The sequence below is a fragment of the Acipenser ruthenus genome, unplaced genomic scaffold, assembly GCF_902713425.1.
Source record: "Acipenser ruthenus unplaced genomic scaffold, fAciRut3.2 maternal haplotype, whole genome shotgun sequence".
Taxonomy (NCBI): Eukaryota; Metazoa; Chordata; class Actinopteri; order Acipenseriformes; family Acipenseridae; genus Acipenser; species Acipenser ruthenus.
The window spans coordinates 3,055-8,941 of NW_026707753.1; the positions used below are offsets into that span (position 1 = coordinate 3,055).

At 42.0% G+C, this 5,887-nt stretch overlaps 1 pseudogene; it reads right to left on the reverse strand.

Annotated features, from left to right (window-relative positions):
• Positions 1-416: 416 nt before the first annotated feature.
• Positions 417-626, reverse strand: LOC131728238 (U2 spliceosomal RNA; annotated as a pseudogene).
• Positions 627-5,887: the final 5,261 nt, after the last annotated feature.

Genomic DNA, 5,887 nt, shown 5'->3' on the forward strand with positions numbered 1-5,887 from the left:
TTACTGGTAGCCCAGCCCTTCTCCTCTACCCGGCGGCAAGGCCAAACAAAACCAAACAAAACAGGGAACTCTTCCCAAAACGCAAGTGCCGTTCGGTCCCGGCAAAGGGGCGCTTTGCTGCTGCTGCCGCCTTGAAAGCGAGGGCTCCTTGCCCCACTAAACAGCTCCGTTTCTGCTTTACCGCTGCGCTCGTCCTCCTCCTCCCACGAGCGCAAGGCCTTCTGGGTACACTGGCCTGCTGCGTGAGCAGAGCAGACTGTCCATCAGTTAGGCAGACCTGCCTGCCTGCCTTATTTGGAACAAACAAACAAACAAACAAACAAAAAAAAATACAAAAAGAGCGGGAAAAAATACAACCCAGAAAAAGGGAGAGGGAGAGGCTGTCTCTCTCTCTCTCTCTCTCTTTTTTGAGACCTTTCTTGTGCACCGTTCCCAGAGGTACTGCAATACCGGGTCGATGCGTGGAGTGGACGGAGCAAGCCCCGGTTCCCTCTCCTGCTTCCAAAAATCAATTTAATATAGACAGGTCCCCCTATGGGGGACGTATCAGATATTAAACTGATAAGAACAGATTTTTTTTTTTTTTTTTAATTTCCCTTTATTTTTCCAATAAACAAAAAATCAATTTACATTTTCACGTATACACCATTTTTCATACATTTGCAGAATTTTCATTAATTCCCCCCATTTATTTGAACATCTATCCCATCCCAGGACCTGCTTATCTATTAGAATAATTTCTTGTAATTTAGCTTTAAACAGAAAGAAATCTTGTTTTTCTGTTTCAACATTATATCTTCCTACTGCTTCATTTCTCTTTTCCCAAAGCACCCATTCACCCACAGTTATAAACACCTTTACAATTAACAATTCTTTTGTTATATTTATACCACCCCTCTCCATACATAATACTTTTTTCAGTTAATACATTTACATCAATTACAGTTTTCATGAGCTGCCATACCAAACGCCAGAAACATACTGCAAAAGCACATTCCCAGAAGACATGCCTTACTGTTTCCACCCCCTCACAGACTCTAGGACATTTGGGTGTTCTAGAGCACCCATGCCTATGCAGCCTCTCCCTCACAGGCAATCTGTCTTGTGCACACAGCCAGGAGATATCATTCGCCTCATTATTTAAATACTTCACCTGGAGTCTCCCCCAGTCACACCCTACTATATCTTTCTTTTCTTTACTTCTTAATTTGTCTCTTATTAAATTTATATAGTTTTTTTTATGATCCAGTAACACCTCCTTGTTCACACACTCCGGATTTACTTTTAAAAACATTTTCATGTGTTCATATACCCACTGGCCCTTCTCTACTTTTGGAGCCTTGTTTGTGACCTGCCAGACCTTTCTCACAGAAAAAACAAAAAATAATTTAATGAAAAAAACCGCTTTATGTTGTGTCTCCCCTGCTATCATTTTGCACTTAATATTTAACAATATACAATCCAACTTCAAAGGTATACAGGGGACCCCTCTCCCTCCCTTCTCCACTGGCTCGTACATGGTCTGTCTCTTTACCCACTCATACTTTCCTCCCCAAATGAAGGAGAAGACAGCACGAGAAATCTCCAATTTTAACCTCGCTGGAACCGGGTAAACCCCAGCCAAGTAAATCAAAGTTGGTAAAATATCACTTAATTACCAGTACTCTCCCAGATATTGTTAATTTTCTTGTTCTCCAAATATCCATTTTTGTTTTTGTTTTAGCCAATTTCTCTGCCCAGTTTTTCTTTTCACTATCCTCTCTGTAGAAGACCACCCCAAGTATCTTCAAGCCATCATGGCATATATTAAAACCATATGTTTGCATTTTCTGTCTGTCCCACTTGCCCCGTAACATAATAGAGGACTTCTCTATATTTACTTTTGAACCAGAGGCCCTCCCATATATTTCTGTTAATTCTGTTGCCCTTTCCAACTCTCTTTCTGTTAGAAATAATGTAGTATCATCCGCATACTGCGATATTTTGAGCACTTCCCCTCCCCCACTTGGGATATGCACCCCTTTTATTTTTGTATCTTTCCTCACTAACTCCGCTAGAGGCTCAATAAAAATCACATATAATAAAGGGGACAAAGGGCACCCCTGCCTCACTCCCCCTTTCTGCATGACTGGTTCACTCATATACCCATTGACATTCACCACACTGTACACTTCATTATATAATATCCTAACCCACTTTATAAATCCCTCTCCCATGTTAAACCTCTTCAAGACTTCAAAGCAGAAGTTGTGATTTACACGGTCGAAAGCTTTCTCCTGGTCCAAACTTAATATTCCTAACTGGAGCCCCCTATCTGTTGCCCAGTGAATTGTATCTTGGATCAAAAGCAGATTCATACAACTTGCCCTCCCTTTTACACTACAAGTCTGGTCACTATTGATTATTTTGTACATTACTTTACTTAACCTATTTGTTAACATTTTAGATAAAGTTTTATAATCGCATGTTAAAAGAGTTATAGGTCTCCAGTTTTTTATTTCCTCTCTATCGCCCTTCTTAAATATTAAGTTTATTACCCCCTTCCTCATAGTTTCACCCAAGGCTCCTTCTTTATATATTTCTTTATATACATTTAGTAGGTCTTTTTTAAGTACATTCCAAAAGGTTATATAAAACTCCTTGGGGAGCCCATCTATTCCTGGAGTCTTATTATCAGCTAAAGACCACAAAGCAACCTCCAGCTCCTTCTCTGTCACCACCCCATCTATATCCTCCCTGTCCTCTTCACTCATTTTTACCTCCACACAGTCTAAAACCATTTCTTTCTTTTTCACATAGAGCTCTTTCAGAAAACAATTTGTTCTAGAAATCCCTTGCCCATTCTCTCATTTGCACCCCTTCTCTTAGTTTACCATCATATCCTTGAAACCCTCAATTACTGCCCTCCTTTGCTTTTGTTTTATAAGTTTGAAAGAAATACCTAGTGCACTTCTCATCCCCCTCTTTTTCCTCTGCTTTTGCTGGAAAAGCAAACTCTCCAGCTTTCCGTTCCATATACTTTTTAATTTGATTCTTTAAGGATTGACGCTCTTCCCAATCCACTCCTCCCCCACTATTTGCTTTAGCTTCGGCCTCCTGTAATCTATTTTGCAATACCTTCAGTTCCTTTCTTTCTATCTTTTTTAGATGTTTGCAATAATCCTGACAGAATACTTTAATTTCTTCTTTAACCCCCTCCCACCACTCTGTTTCCGTTTTAAAACGATGCTTAATGTCCTGCAAACATCTATAAAGCTCCATAAACTCTTCTTTAAACCTTTCTTCCTTTAGGAAACTAGTGTAACTTCCAGTACCCTGATCCTGAAATAGGACTGGACATCTCCCAAGATGCCTCAACCAAATTGTGATCTGAGCTCCAAAAAGGAAAAACCTTGCAGTACTTCAATATGCTTCTGCTGGATACAAATATATAATCAATTCTGCTCTTTGATCCTTGAGAGTTACTCCATGTGTACCCCTCCTCTTTCTTATTACATTTTCTATACACATCACACAGAGAAAAATCATTTACCAACCTCCCCAGGTATTTTGTAGCAAAATCAATCCCTCCTTCCTTACTATCTAAAGAGGAGTTAAAATCCCCACCCATTACCACCTCCCTATTTGTACATAATAAATTCTGAATTTATTTTAACACCACTAGCCTCTCTGTCCTATTGGATGGAGCATATATATTTAAGTCTTATTTTTGCTTTCCGAAAAGTAGCATCCACACATAACACCCTCCCCGGCACCACAGATAGAACATTTTCAATTTCCCACCCATCTCCTTTCATCAATATTCCCACACCATTAGAAAACACATTTCCCACCCCCCAAAAGGAATATCCTCCTTTCCACTGTCTTGAAAAAGTCTCGATGTCCTTTTTATCTCGAAGATGACATTCTTGAATGAAACACACATTAAAGGTCATTGTCATCAGAGACAAGAAAACTGCCTCCCTTTTCACCTGATCTCGAAAACCCCTCACATTTATTGTAATTAATTTAAAATCCATGTATGATTTATTCAATACTCACAGTCCTCTGGGTTAAAAATACTGAACTCAGGTGGATTCAGGGCCCCCAGATGAGTTCCCCTCACATCCAACTTTCACCATATATGTTGTTGTAGCAAAATCTGTCACAGACGTAGGACACAGGAAACCCTTCTCTGTAGCACCCGGCTGGGTGTCGGGAATCATGTTCCTCTCCTCCTCTTCCTCCTCTTCCTCCTCTCTCTGTTCACCCAAATCCTTTTTGCCCAGGAGAGCATGAAAACCCCCTCCTATAATGTAATCTATTGGAGCTCTTTTTGCATTTATCTGCCCTGACGAAGCCTTCCTTTTTGCGACCTTATAACCGTCCATATCCATTCCCTCTTCTGTGGGCTCTCTCCCAGAGTCTTCAACTTTCCTTCCTTCTCTCAGGGGACTTAGGGGGCATGGCAAGCTGCCCAGCTCCTGACTAATGGCAATCACAGACTCCTGGCTTACTTCCGGAAATACAGCCATTGTGGATGGACCGGGAAGCTCGCCATCTCCCTCTGCTGGCCTCGCCTCTCCACACTGAGCACCCTCCAGTATCTCCACATCCGTGAGAGACCCAGGCAGCACCTCCTCCTCCGATGTACCTGCCTTCTGTGGCTCCTCTTTTCTGTCTTGTTTTTTCTCTCTCCCACTCTCTGTTGCCACCTCGCTTGTCGGTCGCCCGTCCGGGGCAGCAGCAACAGCAGCATACAACCTCATGGGGCAGTCTCTTTGTAGATGCCCCGCATCCCCGCAAACCCGGCAGCTTTTCAGGTTTTTACATTCAAAGGAGAAATGACCCCTCTCCCCACAGTTGTAACACTTCATTTGGTCACAACTTGCCTCTGAATGCCCACTTGTGTGACATTTACTACAATATATAGGTTGGCCAGAGTAAACTATATAGCCATTTGACCCATCAATCTTGCACCGCGCTGGGGGGGTGCAGGAAACCTTGAAATCCTCTTGAGTCCTCCCTCAGCAGCACGCTGTACTGCCTTTGTCCATTCCAGACACCCAGCCCATCTCTCCTATACCTCGCACTGGAAATAATGTCCACATATTTATGCAGAAACAGCTCCACTCTTTCATCCAAAATGTTCATATTAAACAAATTAATTGTCGAAATCCTAAAATTCTTTTTTCTCTGGATTCCACCTTGTATTGTTTTAAAGGGTCCATATTTCCTTTTCCTTTGCATTTTTGCTTAAATCCTTCAAAGAAAATTGGACTCACCAAGTTTACATCAAAAAGATTCTCTTTTCCATTTCTTTGTATTCAGCGGATTTCGTCCAGCTCCACCTCCAGCTGTTCCATGATGACGGTTCGAATAAAATGTTCTCTCTCCGGCATCTCTCCCTCCTTCTTCCAGGAAAATCTTGCAGTCTAATTAACTCAAGCCATTTTCTCTCCGCACTATCGCTAGCATCAGTCACTCTTAACAATCAAAAGTTGCGGTCAAGCCACTTACTTAAGATCTGAGCCAAGAGGCCGAGAAGCGATGCCCACAATGGTTTTGACCAAACACCCCGGGCGCGCCCGCCCGCTGGAGCTGCCGGGGTACTCGCTTCGTGGACTGAGGGGGAATAATTGGAAAAAGAATAAAAAAACAAGAAAAAAAAGGTGCCAGGCTCTAATTATTAACACGGCCGCCGCCGCTGTGCTCGTTCTGCTTTTAAACCCATGTCGAGCCCCACCCCGAGGGGCAGGGCTAGCCAAAAATTGCATTGAACTCATAAATGCTCCTCTCCACGGAAATCTTTAGTAAAATACTCTTTTATTGAGATTTTACATTTTTTACATTTACACCCATTCGTTTTTTCATTCATTTCACATTTCTTTTAAAGATGACATTCATG